This window comes from Ursus arctos, unplaced genomic scaffold (genome assembly GCF_023065955.2).
Source record: "Ursus arctos isolate Adak ecotype North America unplaced genomic scaffold, UrsArc2.0 scaffold_16, whole genome shotgun sequence".
In the NCBI taxonomy this organism is placed as follows: domain Eukaryota; kingdom Metazoa; phylum Chordata; class Mammalia; order Carnivora; family Ursidae; genus Ursus; species Ursus arctos.
The window spans coordinates 58,914,211-58,931,526 of record NW_026622830.1 but is presented as its reverse complement, the minus strand read 5'-3'; the positions used below and the strand labels follow the sequence as shown (position 1 = coordinate 58,931,526).

Genomic DNA, 17,316 nt, shown 5'->3' with positions numbered 1-17,316 from the left:
AGAGCACCTCGGCTGGGCTTCCCATTGCATACCTTGGCCACCTTGATCCAGTGCTCCACCACCATGGCCCTGTCCCGGGCTGTCATGCTTGGGTTGCCAAGGCAGGTGGTGATGACACACTTGGCCACACCGTTGAACTGGGCGACAGTGGCCCGGACTGTGGGTGCCAGGTGCTCACTGCCAGGCTTGTTGTGCTTGGACCAGACGGAGCCCAGGCACTGATGGGGCAGCAGCTTCTTGAACAGCTCCTAGAGAACAGGGGGACCTTGGTTCACCCAGCCATTTCCCATGCAAGACTTATGTCCTACGTAGGGGTCACAGGTCAGAGCTGGACCTCAGGGAGCGGAGAATCTGGCCTGAGCCTGGGTGGAGACCGTGGATTTCATTCCATTGTTTTTCACTGAGGGAACGGGGTAGAAGGACAACAGCCCCAGGCATGTAAAGCTCCACTTCCCAACAGAAGCAAGGCACTTCAATATCCCCCTCCAGTCCTGCAAACTATGTGCATTATTCTCTTTTTCTGTGTTGGAACAGCGCCACACTAAGATTCACGCTGCTCAACAACATGATGCAGCTGTGCGATTACTGAGAATCTATTTGTTTTAGGCTTCTAACAAAATATCTATTTTCTCTCTTTTGCACATATATCTCACTCAGTAGTGACAGCTCAAGTTCTTTTTCACAATGAATGATTCAGAAATAAGTATCAAAAACAGATTTGAAGAGAACAGAAGAGACAATTAAAAGATACGGAAACATCCTACTTAATAAAAGGCCATGTATTTATGTTCTGAGTCGAATTTTAAAGCTTTTAAAACATTTTATTCCTATAAATCCATCTTAGATAGCAACTGGACCTCACAGAAGCACTTAAATAAACATTTACCAGTTGTATCCTGGCGAACAATATTTCTTGCTTTCTCAGCTCCCGGTGCCCCAGATGTGGTGGCGCTCCTCGATCGCACTGGCTCGGCCACATCCGGGTGGCTCCGCCAGCTGAGAGAACAGGATCTCCCCACGGTGGCTCCTTTCGGAGAATAGAACACAGCCTGATAAAGGATAAGACAAGAAAAATAATCTAAAGGCTGACTTCCTTATCATTCATTGCACAGCCTGTGTTACTCAGCAGATTTCATAAATCCAACTGTATATAATCGGCAGCTTCTCTTGTTGCAAAATTAGGTATCACTTCTCTGCTTTCCTCTCCTAGAGCTCTGGTCAAGTATTTCAAATGAGTGGTCAAGGGTCCAAGAGAAATACAGGAGATAAGAGACCGAGACAGAGATTTCTGCACAGGTAATGTGCTGGTGGCTGCCACCTATGGGTCGTTTTCACACCCAGGTTCCTGAGAGTATATTTTGTTTCCACAAATCCAGTGCTTAGAAGGCAAGTATTTTTATAATGAACATTTGAATTCATTTTTATTTTTAATTTAAAAAAAATTTTTTTAAAATATATGTTAGTCACCATACAGCACATCCCTGGTTTTTGATGCAAAGTTCGATGATTCATTAGTTGCGCATAACACCCAGTGCACCATGCAATAGTGCCCTCCTTACTACCCATCACCAGCCCATCCCATTCCCCCACCCCCTCCCCTCTGTAGCCCTCAGTTTGTTTCTCAGAGTTCATAGTCTCTCATGCTTCATTCCCCCTTCTGATCACCCCCCTTTCTTTATCCCTTTCTTCCCCTACCGATTTTCCTAGTTCTTATGTTCCATAGATGAGAGAAACCATATGATAATTGTCTTTCTCTGCTTGACTTATTTCACTTAGCATTATCTCCTCATGAGCAAGATGATAGATCAATCGGAAATATTTGCCAAAGGCATTAATTACATAATTGAATTCATTCTGTATCATTCCATAAACTGTTTTTCAGATTGTTTACCTTCCTATAAATAAATACAGCCACTCACAGACTGCAGCGAAGATATTATAAGAATCAGTCCCATTAATGACATGTTTATATGGTTAAGTAATCACCATAATTGGTTCACACCTCCCCACATCCACATCCTCTGTGGGCCTCTCCCACAATGACCCTGGGCTTCATCACATGACTTGCTTTGCTAGCAAAATGAGCAAGCAGAGATTTGAAATGTGTTGGAAAATCTGGGCTTGCCCTGTTGCTGCTCCTGGAAACCTAAAACCTCACCAAAAAAGCCTGAGCTGGCCCGCTGGGCAATAAAAGGTATGTGGCCAAGTCCCCCCATCACTGCCCCAGCTGACAGCTGGCCAACCCTAGAGCTGCCTGGCTGATTATTTGACAGCCTAGCTGACTACAAACACAGGAGGAAATCCAGCAGAACTGCCCAACTGTGTCCAACCCAAACTGCCAACTCATAAAATCATGATTTAAACAACTGGCTGTTCCTTTAAGTCACTATGTTTTGGGGTGATCTGTCACACAGGAAAAGCTGATACAGTCTATAATAAGGCTATTGTTGAGGCTATAGTCTACCCAAAGCAAGCAATGTATACTTTATGCATCTTGGGAGAAGAAACTCCTCCCAAGTTTTAGGACCAAGAAAAGCTATGTATCACCTAAGCTGTCGATGTTCCCCATTTGGAATCTGTGATCCTCTGCTGTAACCCTGTGAAGATCAGAGTCACATCTAAGCTTGCTCCCCTTCTCCCTCCCTAGCAAGCACACGGGGCTCTCTGGCATGCATTCTGGCATCTTAACCACTCCGGCAACTCCGCTCCCTTTAAATTTGCCCCAGTGTCCTTACCCATTTTATCTATTGTATTATAGGTACCTCTATGAACTGCCTCAAAATCTTTACACAATAAATTGGAGTACAAGGGAATTAATCCCAAGACTGTGTCACAGCCTTAAAACAGTAATGAAGACAAACTGTTGTCCCCAGTAGAAACCACCACTGATGTTTTCCACCTTGATCTGACTCGAGGTCTCAAAACAACTTTTATCTAGAAACAAAAAAAGCCAAAATGACTCCCATCTGAAACACTCAGAATTTTTCTACCTTGCCTAAGCAGGCACTGGAATACGTCTTTCTAGTGTGGTGCCTGGAGCTGGACTTGCCCAGCTTCGATTTCTGGCTTTCCCACTTCTCAGCTAGGTACCTTGAGTGAGCCCATTACCATGGACTCTCTGTACTTCAGTTTCTGTCTGTGATACCTGGATAGTAACTCAGAAGTTACCAAGAGGGTGAAGAGAGAGAATACATACAAGCACGAGCCATTATTATTATTCCTGTTGCTACTACTGCTACTCCCCTTCATCTTCTTTCTTCCTCCACAGCCCCTTCATAAATTCATCATCCTTACTACGAGGACAGAGTGCTATGAAACACCATCCAACACCACCATTAAAAAGACACGGCCTGTATGGTTTATTCCAAAATTCCATGCATTAATTGCCTATATGTATAGACACACTCCGCCTCCATCTCAGACATCTGGTATTCCTCTGTAAGAGTAGAAGTACCTTTGTCTCGCTGCTTCTTTTCCTTTTGTTCACTTAGTTTGTCTAGAGGTAGGTTTGTCATCTCAACTCCGTAAGCAGTTCTCGCCAGCACTGCTGTCTAGGAGTCCATGACGTTGGCCCACTCGTTTATGAGTTCTTCCCATTCCATGAGGGAGGACAGCACACCGAGGAAGTCATCCCAGAGCTCTCGAGAAATGTACACACACAGGTTTGCTCGGATCCACGCCACCATGAGCGTCTAAAACCAACTAGCCAACAAGAGAACTGAATCACCCTCATTTGGAAGAAGAATGAGTTTTAACAAAATATTTTAAATTACTAGGAATAAAATGAACTTTAAAATAAAAAGCACTTGATCTTGATTTTCTTTTAGCGTCTCAAAATTTATTTGATCAACTGTAACCAGGATCTGAGCTATGGAGAAATCAGCTATTATCATGAACAAAGCTACTGGTTCAAAATCCTCTGGTGTCTGCAGCTAGTCCTGGCTGTAACTTGGGAGAAGACAAAACTCTCGGTACAACAACTATTCTACTTCTTTTTTTTTTTTTAAGATTTTATTTATGTATTTGACAGAGAGAGAGAGAGACAGCCAGCGAGAGAGGGAACACAAGCAGGGGGAGTGGAAGAGGAAGAAGCAGGCTCCCATCAGAGATGCCTGATGCGGGGCTTGATCCCTGAACACCGGGATCACGCCCTGAGCTGAAGGCAGATGCCCAACGACTGATCCACCCAGGCACCCCTGGAATTTACATCCTAAAATAATCATTTTGATTCCTGTGGTTTCTGTACCAGTGAACTTGCTACCTGATGGGATTCCTTTGGGCCCACCCTCCCTTCATGGGAGAAAGGAAAAGGCTGGACTCCACAGCCCTAGGGGCCCCTGCCAGGTCAGTCCTGCCTCATTTCTATGCTTTCCACCAGGTGCACACAGAGCTTTCCCTTTAGTGCTGACTCAAGGACATCGAGAAAAAGCATCCAGAACACAGGTGTGGTAACGGGGCCCCACTGAGGACTTCCAGGAGGGAAGCGGCCACCAGAGCTGGTCTGCAGCAGCCCTGAGCACTGAGCACAGAGGCCAAAGCCCACTGACAGCAGGGCTGACCCAGCCAGGCCGCCCCAGGGCAGCGATGGGTGGGAGGAACACGTAAAGGACAGGCTGGAGAGGCATTTTACAACCAGAACTGAGGGGCATGAAGAAAGAGGGTTACAGAGTGGCTCTGAGGTCTCCGTTGCTGAGAATGTCTGAAAGCACCTCCTAAGCTGGAGTGATGCGCTCATCATGGGACGGGGGCATGGGAAAAACCCACAGCACTGTGTACTTTCAGGGGTATTATAAACACAGAGACACCAAACAAAAACAAAGGAGAAAAATGAAAACATTTCGCATAAGCACATTTTCATGGCGCCACTATATGTTTGACGGTACTATTATTCGGTCATTCTGACAGTCTGTCATTTCAGATAATTGGTTTTCCAAAGTGAATTTAAAGCTTCAAATTGGAAGCAATAAAAATCAGTTAACAGCATTTCAGAGCAATTAACAACCGCTCCTGGGCTTATGAAGAATGATAGAAAACACCAGTTACATTGCTTTTCCACAAAGCAGTCTGATGACAATTTAAAATGGAAAAATCTACTATTAAGTAATATGACTACTTTTCATTCAGTAACATTTTTAAAGCCAATAATAAAAATAAACTATCAAAGTGCTAGATACCTTCTTCATAATTCACAGAAACTGTTACAGAAGATTGATTATCATCTTACTGTTCACTTTGTAAAGCCATCAGTAAGTGGAGGCTTTGATGTTCTAATTATTATGTTGAAAAAGAGAAACATCTGTTTTACAGTATTAATGAATTTGAAATAAACTTACCATGTCTTTTTATTCATTGTAAGCTCCATTATCATGCGCCTACAAATAATCAAAACAGCTTTACAGGCATCAGCTTGTTCTCTTAAGAGCATGGGAACTTCAGGACATGGTTCCAACAAAAAGACGTTTGTTGCATTTATCAGAAATACCTTGAAATCAACAAATTTTACATTAAACATATAAATGTAACTAAACACATAAATCTGAACAAATTTTTCTTAAAGATAATGATATTAATTTCCCTCTACTAAACAATCACCTTTGAGTTATTTCAACTAAGGCAAGTGGTACCAACACATACTCAAGATTTTTTAAAATGCTTCTCTTAGAATCACCTGACACACTTGAAAGACCTTTCCTAGAAAAAAAATTATTAATACAAATTAATAGTGCAACTTTAGAAAATTTATGAATCAGAAAAGTTTCTGAAGACTTCTTTTTACATTACCTCAAAAGAAAAGGGGAAAACAGTAAGATAGGATCACTGCTTCTGGGTGAGAAATTTTGGGGTCGGGGACGGGGAGAGGAAGAGGAGCAGTGGTCAGACAGTGGCTGGGAAAAACCATCTGATTGCTGTGGAATCTCCCAGCACATGAACTTTGCAGGTAGGAAGCACGGCCAGCACCACCCAACACGGGCGCAGATCTCTAGTAGCTGTAGGGAGGCAGGAAACCGGCACGGCCACATGGTCAACAGTACATAGCTTCCAGGTGCATATACCTTGACTAGGAGAACGATATTAGGCAGTAGGATATAAAACCTAAGTGAATTCTTGAGATAAAATCAGATTTAAAAAAACTTAGATGACCAGCCAACAGCTCTACACTCTACCTCAGACCTTTGGGGTACAAGTTCACTGTCCATTCCTGTCAGGGGTGTTTCAGTAGAAAATTGTGAGACGCACAGATGTGGCCTATTACGTAGTCGTAAGTGACTGCTTAGGGGCACTACAGTAAAGTTAACACTGTGTTACTACTGACACAGACGACACCAGTGACCCTTCAGTTTAGGAGACTGAGTTGTCAGTCTGGTAATGAAGGTGGATGGGTACCATCTACCTAGATCCTATGCCTTCTTAAGTCTCCCTTGTGTTCAGCAGTACAAATTCAAAGGATCTGGGAACAAACAGAATTCTCTGGCTCACCTGGGAATGAAATCAATCAACACAACATCTTAAAATAGATGCACAAACGGACCGAAGAAATTAAAATAAACATGCTCAAAAGTCAAGTGGATGAATTTAAATATTGACAGCCTCTAAGATTATCTTGTGCAAGATTAAAAAGGTGTCAGGGCCTACTTTTCTAGAAAGAATTACTAAATAAGCACTGTAATAATTGGTAACAGATGATAACAGCAATTGTGAAGACTTTCCTAGATTTCAAGTGGGAAAAAGGAAAACAAAGAACTTTTTGACTAACCAACTATAGCAGTGGTAGTATAATTTTAGTGGCCACTTTATTTTTTTACTACTCTGACTGAGATCAAGACCTGAGCTGAGAGATCAAGAGTCGGAGGCTTAACCGACTGAGCCACCCAGCTGCCCCTCGCGGCCATGTTTTTGGAAGACGTATGGCATAGACGATCTGCTGCAAGACAGATCTTTCACTCAAGGTATTTTGTTTCTTGATGTGAATTGGAAACTTTGCATACTCCCAAGTAAAAGTGAGGAGTCTTCATATATTATATTCTCCACTCATTTTCTTTTTTAAAAAAGATCAAAATGCCAACTCCATGAATCTTTCTTACTACCATGTCAGTACTGGTTAAGGTAAAAATTAAAAAAAAATTAATACGTCCAAATTGTACCTCTCAACAGCAACTGGAGAAGAGTACTAGCTTATTCAACCTGTACTTGGCCACTTTTTCCTAATGAACCAAGGAAAGGACCAAAGATACTGGATACAAAGAGAACAAACACAGCTATTAGAATCCAAACTAAACATTTTTGAACACTGTTGTGCTACAATCAAGTGGAAAGTATTTTTTCTTGGTTTGGCCAAGTCGATGTAACTCATCCTTTCAGAAAGCAAATTAATACTCTCCTGAACCTAGGGAGATACTGGCAGTGGGATGGCTGAGGACGGCATATGGCAATCCACTTGGAGGACAAGGAATACCAAGGGACACAGGCTAGGGACTCCGGCATGCACTTCTCTGGTGAGGGCACAGATTTTCCTAACAACTGGCACCGGAGTTCTTTGAAGCTACTCAAGTAAAATCATCTTCATTTTGTTTCAAGTTGATTTCAAATTATTTGCTGATTTTCACTGAAAAATGAGAAGATTCAATAGTTACGGAGTATTAAACTGCTAATGAACCTGAAAGCAAAAAGGATACCATGACAAGGAATCCTACTGAGAGATGGATGACAAAAGCATGTCATTGAAAATTGGGCAACAGGCAAGCTATGCCTATGCTAGCTCAGGTGGATATGGGGTAGAGGGTGGGCGCCAGGGAGCAGGGGAAAAAGAGGCATTCTGTGTTTTCACTTAGAGACCTAACAACCTTCCACCTAGATGGGAGCCAAGAGGTAATCAATCTCCCAATCCCCATTTTTGAGGTAAAATCCTGAGGTCTGGGAAGATTAAGTGATCAGCCAAAGTTGTTCTTTCCAATGTTCCCAAATGGCACTGGTTCTATTTAAATACTCATACAGATAAAGATTTAAAAAGTAGAGCATTTATCATCAAACAGGCAATTTTTAAGAAGAATATTCTTTATGGGATTATAGAATCACCATGCTTGTCTTGCAAATTAGAGTCCAGATGACGGACTAACTCCCCATATGTGTTCAGGACATGATTTTTAAGATTTAGATCTCAGTCATTTCACATTCACTGCGTAATAATCCCTCTCAAAAACTGCAACCAGCTCATAGGTCTCCTTCGACTAGAAAAGAATCTTTACAAACTGAAGATGAGCGGTCAGGAAGAAAACTCAGAATGAGAACTTAAGAGCTGTTTACTGACAGGTAGATACAAATATCCCCGTACTTTAATGATGCTATCACAATAAACAAAATGTTCAAATGGACTCAAACCAGAGGTCTTTATGTTTCCGGGCAGCCACGTACCTGCAGCATAGCCTGGGCCCCGGCTTTCCCGTTCTTATTTTCTTCTTGCGTCACACATCCTCTGCTCACTGCACTCGTGAAGGAGTATGTTCGTCCCCAACTGGAAGATCGCTTATGACGAGAACCGTCAGATGAGGTCTTTAGAAGATAAAAACCAGTTAACGGAGGGGGAAGAAGTACATGTTCACATATTTAATTCCTTACACTCACCAAAATTCATGAGAATAGAGGTTTTAGAAGGGCGAGTCTTTTTTCCATTTTGTTCACCACCTCCAGCACCTCAAACAGTGCCTAGTGTTTAGTATGTGCTGAAGAAATAAACGCAGGTCCAGTGACTGAATGAGTCTCTAAAACAGACCTTTAAAATGTGTGATAAATTCCATTTGCTTATCTATTCATTTTGACCTCATGACCAGTTATTAAAACGATTTCACCAATATTAAAAAATCAAAAATTATGGAATTAATACAGATATTTAAAAGTGATATGCCTTTGATTACAAATAGTCTTAAATGTTTGTTGTTAATTGCTGCAACACCCACTTTTAGAAATAATTTCTCAGGGGCGCCTGGGTAGCACAGTGCTTAAGCGTCTGCCTTCGGTTCAGGGCGTGATCCCGGTGTTCCGGGATCGAGTCCCACATCGGGCTCTTCCGCTGGGAGCCTGCTTCTTCTTCTCACACTCCCCTGCTATGTTCCCTCTCTCGCTGGCTGTCTCTCTGTCACATAAATAAATAAAAATCTTAAAAAAAATAATTTCTCAGACTAGTTTCAAAACAGCATGCCAGAAATAGAAATATGACAGATATTTTGTTTCAGGAAGAGATCCCACTGTGTCGTTTTAGGTTTATCCAGCCTCTAGCTTTACCTAACCAGGACGAAAAGTTCCATTCCAGCAGCACTCACTCTGAGGACAGCACCCAGCCCTGAAGTGAGGCTTCTTAAGAGAGGAGATAGCACTCATTATTGGGTTAGTCCTTTCGGCTGCTCTGGGCAGGCCACTGCACAAGACAAGACTGCCAAAACATTCTAAATTTAGTTTCTCAAATGCTATTTGTTTAAACATGTCAATACCAATACGGCAGTGACATTTTTAGTCTCACACGCAGACGTGTGAACATACAATGGTTCATAAAACAAGTCTGCCACCACAGTGAATGACAAAGCTGCCATGCACAGCCGGACCTAGCCTGAGGGGAAGGAGGTGACCAATGATCCTGAAGACAGCCCAGAAGCAGCCTCACTGAAGCAGGTCCTCACGGAACTCAGCAACTGGAGAGAAGCAACTACGATAAAAGAGCCCCGCCGGCCTGTGCCCCACTGACTGGCACCCTCGCCCGATCGGGTAGACTTTGCTAAAATACGTGTACTCCCAGCTGAAACAAGCGACAACGTATTACCTCTTTGCTGTCAGTCTCTGAAAATCCTAATTTTTCAGCATCTTATAGGGCAGCTTCTTTTTTATCTGGTTCTTCCATGAACACAGGTTTGTCCTGGAGAATCCACTTTCTGTACACTGGAACTACCTTCCTTGTTACAGCGATGTCACAGGAAGGCAACAAAAATGCCTAAAATAAAAAGAGAAGACTCCCTTTAACTCCACACCTGCTCAGATCACTGTAACAGACGCATAACAGACATTTCTAATCACCACCACCAAGTTCAGACTTTCCTCTGAAACATACGGAGCCAGATATTTTTGTGCACACCAAACTTGCTGAAGAGAAAAGGCATTTTCAATTGGGCCAGAAAATGTCATGCAATTTAAAAATAACTTCTGTATTCTGAATATTTTTTTCACAAAAATAGCCAACATGCACGCCTACACAGATACTTTAAGTGGCTATATAAACCATAACAGTTATACAACCCAATGAATTAGAAATTGAGTATAAGACAACAGACAGACTACTGCAGCCAGCTGCAGCCAACTGTCACTCCTCCGCCTAACTCCATGTGCAGGGATGTCGTGCTGGTGACAGAAGGATTATTTACACCACAGAAGTTGGCAAATGCTAATAATTGGAGCCTTTCTTTTTTCTCCCCCTTTGTCTTTCTCTTCCTTCCTTCTTTTTCGCCCCTCCCTTCCACCTTACCATCCCTTTCTGGGAGCCCACATTCACCAGCATACCAATGAGTCAAGACTGTACTCAGGTGTTCTGTACTCGCTGGTATGCTAGTGAATGCGGCTTGCAGAAAACACATGAAAGAGAGCCTCTGGCCAGCTGTAGCACTGTGCACATTGATGTGAACTTTCTTTTTTCCGATTTCTCACATTTATTTGAGAGAGAGAGAGAGAGAGAGAGAGAGCATGTGCCCAGCAGGGGAAGGGCAGAGGATGAGGGAGAGAGCAAGCAGACTCCAGCACTGAGCACAGAGCCTGACATGGGGCTCAATACCATGATGCTGAGATCACTGCCTGAGCCAAAACCAAGAGTCAGACTTTAGCTGACTGAGCCACAGAGCACCCCATGAACTTTTGAACATTACAGACTCTCTTTACACATATGCATGTAAGACTTCTGATTTAATGTAAGATTCCAAACATATAAACAAAACGGTAAAGGAGAAATGTATTTGCCTTTTGAGTATTAGCTCTAAGGAATATTTCTGACTGAGGGGTAAACACAAAGAGAGGAACTCAATACTACAGAAGTGTTTTCATTCCATAGATGAAAAATTAAGCTGAGGCTCAGAACACATGAGATATTTTCCCAAGGTTACAAAGTAAGTTAGCGATGATTCTAGGTCTTGAAATCTCAAGATTCAGAGATTTCATACTGTCCTTAATGTTCACGCTACAGGATCCAATGACAGGCAGACTTTAGTGTAACAAGGATTCATGCAATATATATATTTCCATTGATGTCACATCAAATTCCAGAATAGAGGAGTCTGTGTTATAACAAGAAGGTAACATATCAATGTAACAAATATTCTGACTTGTATCTCAAGAACAATCAACAAAGACAAAGAAGAATATGACAAAGTACAATGTTGTCCCAGTCTAATGTTGTTCCAAATTGTATTACAAATATTTTCACACATACAATAAAGTAGAAATACTTTAAAGTGAATACCATGTACTGCCGCCTAGATTCTACCATTAGCATTTGCTAGATTTTCTTACCACATACCTATCAACCCACCCCTATTTATCCTTCTTTCAACCCATTTTATTTTTGATGCATTGCAAAGAAATCTGCAAACATCAGTACATTTCACCCCTAAACATTTCAACATGCATATCACTTCCTTACAGTTCAAAATTTCTTTATGGTACTTTACATAAAATTTATAAATCAGGAAATGCACAAATGTTAAGTGAACCATGTGATGAGTTTGGACAAATGTAGACAATGAGGTAATCCAAATCCAAAATCAAAGGTATATCATGTTATCCTCCTCGTAAGAAGCAAAGAGAAACGTTCTCTGTAGGAAAATAAGGTCACAGTAAAACCCAAATGATTTGTACAAACTGTCTGGTTAATATGATATGTAGCATATTCATTAAAAATCAGAAATATGAGAAAAGAAGTCAACATTAACAACACCACAATAAAAACCAGACAATACTTTAAAGACATAGGAGATCAGGATAAAGAAAGTTTCAAAAAGAAATGGAAATGGAATTGAAAAATAAAATAACCAAAATGAAAAACTCAGTGGGTATGGATTGACAACAGAATGGACATAGCTGAAAACAGGATGAAAAAACCAAAGGAAACACCCAGAGTGAAGCACGGTGAGACGAAAGGATGGCCTACTCAGAAAGGAAGGCAAGAGAAAGAACACAATGAAAAGCTGCTCCTATACTTGGCTGCAGAGGCACAAGGAAAGAAGATTAGCAAAAGAGGGCAGATATGATATTTGAGGAGAGAATGCCCAAGAATTTTGCCAAAATTGGTAAAAGATGTCAATCCACAGACTCAAGAATCACAAACAAGCAGGGTAAATACAGAGTACCTTACAGTAAAAGTGCTGAAAACCAAGAACAATCAGAAAATCTTACAAGCTTCCAGAGGAAAAAAGAGACATTTCCTCCAAAGGAGCTACCACGTGACCTCACATGACTTCTCAAAGACAATGCAACAAATATTCAATGTGCAAAGAGAGAACAGCTGCCCGGGTAGAATTCAATATCCAGAAAAACTGCACTTCAAAAGCAAAATAGAGAAATTTTCAGATACAGAAATGAGAAAAACTTTTACCAGGAGATCTGACCTAAGGGAAATACTAAAAGTTATTCTTTAGGCAGAAGGAAAATAATTCTGGATCAGAGATTTAGGAAGAGATGAAAGTGCAATAAACAGGTAATTATTTGGATAACTCTAATTGGATAAAATATATATATATGAATATATATATATAAAAGAATAAAGCTGGGTAAAATAATAAATATGAAAGAGATAATATATGTGTATACATATAAATAATATATTCATAATATGGAATTCAAATACAGATGGTCCTCAACTTAGGACAGTTCAACTCAGAAGTTTTCAACGTTATGACAGTGCGAAAGTCACGCATATTCAGTAGAAACTGTACTTTGAATTTTGATCTTTTCCTGGGTTAGGGATATGTAGTATGACACTCTCTTGTGGCGCTGGGCGGTGGCAGTGGCTACAGCTCTCAGTCAGCCCTGGGATCGCAAGGATAAACACCTGATACACTTACTACCGTTTTGTACCCATATAACCATTCTCTTTTTCACTTCTAGTATGGTATCCAATAAATTCCATGAGATATTTAACACTTTATTATAAGCTAGGCTTTGTGTTAGATGAGATCGCCCAACTTGTAGGCTAAAGTAAATGTTCTGAGCATGCTCAGGGTCGGTGAGGCTTAGCTATGATGTTCGGTAGGGTAGGTGTATTAAATGCATTTCTGACTTACTCTATTTTCAACTTCTGATGGCTTTATCGGGACAGAACTGCATTGTGAGTTGAGGCAAATCTGTACATAGCAGGGGCATATGAACTGAGAAGGAATAAATGGAACTGGAGTGCATACTTACAGGGTAAAAGTTGAAATTAATGCTAGATTTTAAGTTAGGGATGCAAACAATAAAATATTACAAATGAGTGTAAAAACACTAAGCTTGAAGAGAAAAACGGGATGCTAAAAACAACCAGCCTGAGAGAATTCAATACAATCAGCAATACAATTAGAGAGCAGAAAGTAAGATAGTGAACTTATACACCATTACAGTAGTTGTTATGTCAACTGTAAAGGGAACAATGCTCCAATCAAAAGATAGAAATTATAAGGTTCGATTTTAATAACTATTAAAAGACCATATGCCATTTATAAGGGGACGCCAAAAACATAAGGATGTAGAGAGGTTGAAAGTAAAAAGAGAGAGATACACCATGCAAACACTAACCAAAAGAAAACTGGTAGAGCTATATTAAGAATAGGCAAGACTGACTTTGAGGCCAAAAAGGAAAAAAAAAGTATTAATAAAGAGAAAAAATTCTTCCTGATGAAAGAATCAGTTCAAAGGAACATATGACATTTGTGAATCCATACTGAAACTAATAATTTTGCCTCAAATATATATATGTGTGTGTGTGTGTATAGCAAATACTGATAGACTTTGAAAAAAAATAGACCAATCCACAGTTATAGTAGGATATTCTCAGTAACTTGCAGAACAGCAGATCAAAAAAATAAGGATAGAGAAGAATGGAACACACGCTTCCTACCTTCTCACCGTATTCTCCATGTCTCGACCTCTCGTATTTTTCATCTTTGTCTCTCTGGGGGACAGTTGGGATAATTTCTTCAGGTCTGTCATTCTGTTTATTCAGTCCTCAGCTGTACCTAACCTGCTATTAAACTCACCCACTAAGGTTTTCCTTTACTATTTCAATTATTACTTTTTTTTTTCATCTCTAGGAGTTCTGTTTCCTTATTATTCAAATCTGCTTAGTCGTTTGTTATAATTTCTTGTTTCCTGGAAACATTTCCAAGTTGTCTTTTATTACTTTAAACATGTTGAAGGTATTCATACTGAAAATTCTAGAAAAGTTTTGACTTGAAAATTCCTAATTGGAAGAAAGGGTGATCTGAAATTATTATACCCAGTTAAACTGTTTTTCATGTGGAAAAGCAAAAGGGAAACATTCCTCATCACAAACGAACTCAGGGACTAGAGCCTCAAGACACCTTCTTGAAAACACCCACTCAATGACAAACAAGGCCATCCAAGAATTGCATCAAAGCAAGCATGTTAGGACTCAGGACACCAGGAGGAGAGTGTAGCTAAATTCAGAACCAAGACTGAACAACTCTGCACATCAGAATTCCAAAACTGACTGCAAATAATAGTAAATTCAGGCTCACAATTGATAATATAATGAAATAAGTGGATGGGAACAGGAGGCTGAAGAAAATACCAGGCTGATAATTTCTTCAGATTTCTTAAGAAATCAATAAGTGCTATCTAAAATTACACCATGGGGATAAAAACTGATGCCACCACCTTAATGTGATTTTAATCTTCTCATTATAGATAAATATTTTGGTAATTAATATTTCTTGTGTTAAAGGAAATGTTTATTTGAATTTCTACAATTCTGTTTCTCTTTATTTTTTCTGCTGTCAAATTCAAATAAAATAAAATTCAGAGCTCTTCATTAAAAACGCACAAAAGCATCATTAAGAATTAAGATTCCATTGTCATAAAGTTACCTGTCAATCCTTCACCCCCACCCCGGTGCCTCCACATACCCTCCCATTGTCTCTGCCTTTACCTCAGTCAACCTCTGTCTGGTTTTACCTTCACCCATCCATGGCTGGCTGCCTGCGTGTCCATCTTTTTTTTTTTTTTAAAGATTTTATTTATTTATTTGACAGAGAGAGACAGCCAGTGAGAGAGGGAACACAAGCAGGGGGAGTGGGAGAGGAAGAAGCAGGCTCATAGCAGAGGAGCCTGATGTGGGGCTCGATCCCATAATGTCGGGATCACGCCCTGAGCTGAAGGCAGACGCTTAACCGCTGTGCCACCCAGGTGCCCCTGTCCATCTTTAACTGCCTGCCAATTTTCTGTCTGCCTGTCTGTCTGCACCTACGCACCTGTCCATCTACACCTCCCTGCTCACTTCCACCTCTGCCAGCTGGCCTGTCTACACCTACCTGTCTCATCTTCTGTGCCTGCCTGCCAGTTTGTTTATGTCCATCAGCTCCTCTGTAAGCCTTCCTGTCTGTCTGCCAGGCTGCTCTCTGTTTATATCCTGCCTTACCCATCTCCTCTCTGCCAGGCTCTTATTTGCTTCTCTAGCTAGCCAGGCCAGCAGTCAAATAGACACATGCAGGAATACCTGGAATGATACTCTACAAACATCAACAGGGGTTGCTTAATGGCAGTATTTTGAGTGATTGGCTTGGGACTCTATTTGTCTAATGAATATTCACTTTTTTAAAAATAAAGTTATTTTTTAAAACAAAACCAACACCAACAAAACAACATAATCGACAAATAACCTTTAGAGCAGTGCTTTGAACTTTTCAGACCCATAACCTAAGTAAGACATTTTACAGAAGCATATATGCATTTGGATAATAAATGTTGTTTTAGAAGGTTTACAAAGAAATACTAATCCTTAGAATATGCAGGGTACTCTGAAATGTTTCAGTCCAGCCTATTTATTCTCTTCTATTCCATTATTTTAAAACAATACTGGCCTTTTTTTTAAAGATTGTATTTATTCATCTGGGAGAGAGAGACAGAGCACAAGCAGGGGGAGAGAGAGAGGGAGAAGCAGACTCCTCGCTGAGCTGGGAGCCCAGTGTGGGGCTTGATCCCAGGACCTGGAGATCATGACCTGAGCCGAAGGCAGACGCTTACCCATCTGAGCCACCCAAGCACCCCAAAATACTGGCTTTTGATAAGTTGACTTCATGACCTACAAATGGTCACAACAGGTAAGAAAAACACTGGTAAGAAGACAAATTTCCAGCGGAGTGACCCCGAGACCAGAACTGCCCCACCTGAAGCTTCTACCACTCACTGTTAGCCTGCCTGCTGGGGGCAGCAGTAAACTGAGGCTGCCCCTGAGCACCACTGAACCTCGTCTCCCCTCATTTACCATCTATTTCCACTGCCTGCAACCTACCGAACCATCCAGGCCAAGGAGACTTGCACAGTTAGCCCCTGTCACGAGCCTCTCTGCGCTCGGGGCCCCTTGTCAGCATTTATTTCGACACCACACCCATGGACATCTGACCTTCCTCCATCATGCACTGTTCTCTGGTGCATACACACACATCTTACCTCCTTCACTGAGAACACGAGCTTCCTGAATGTACATTTTAAACTTTAATGGCCTTTAGGCCTAAATATTAAATAGTCAATGAACACTTTAAAATTGAAAACGAAATCACTAGGAAACAAGTCACATTTTGCCATCCTGAAAAGAACAATACAGAGAAAGACAATTATCATATGGTTTCACTCATTTATGGAACATAAGAAGCAGGAAGATCCGTAGGAGAAGAAAGGGAAGGTAAACAGAAGAGGGAATGAAACATGAGAGACTATGGACTCTGGGAAACAAACTGAGGACTTCCAAGGGGAGGGGAGTGGGGGAATGGGATAGGTTGGTAATGGGTATTAAGGAGGGCACGTTTTGCATGGTGCACTGGGTGTTATACGCAAGTAATGAATCATGGAACTTTACATCAAAAACTAGGGATGTACTGTATGGTGACTAACATAATAGAATAAAAAAATATTATTAATTAAAAAAAAAAGAACAGACAAAAAAATCCCGCCCCCCAAAAAAAGAATAATACATCATTGACCTCAAGAGGGCAATAGAATGCAATGTTAAAACCCACGCCCCTTCAAGAATCTCTACTTCGTATTTTCACATGCACAACCCTTACATTTTAAATTTCA

The 17,316-nt window shown here is 40.9% G+C and overlaps 2 long non-coding RNA genes across 3 annotated transcripts in view; one reads left to right on the top strand and one right to left on the bottom strand.

Annotated features, from left to right (window-relative positions):
- LOC130543888 (uncharacterized) overlaps positions 1 to 17,316 on the top strand; it is a 310,572-nt gene that overhangs the window by 126,167 nt on the left and 167,089 nt on the right. The gene's annotated exons all lie outside the window — the stretch shown is intronic.
- LOC130543890 (uncharacterized) lies at positions 891 to 5,468 on the bottom strand. The gene is made up of 3 exons (XR_008959641.1): positions 5,334 to 5,468; positions 3,455 to 3,702; positions 891 to 1,049 (listed from the first exon to the last, which is right to left on the bottom strand). It is a non-coding gene; the product is annotated as an uncharacterized LOC130543890 (long non-coding RNA).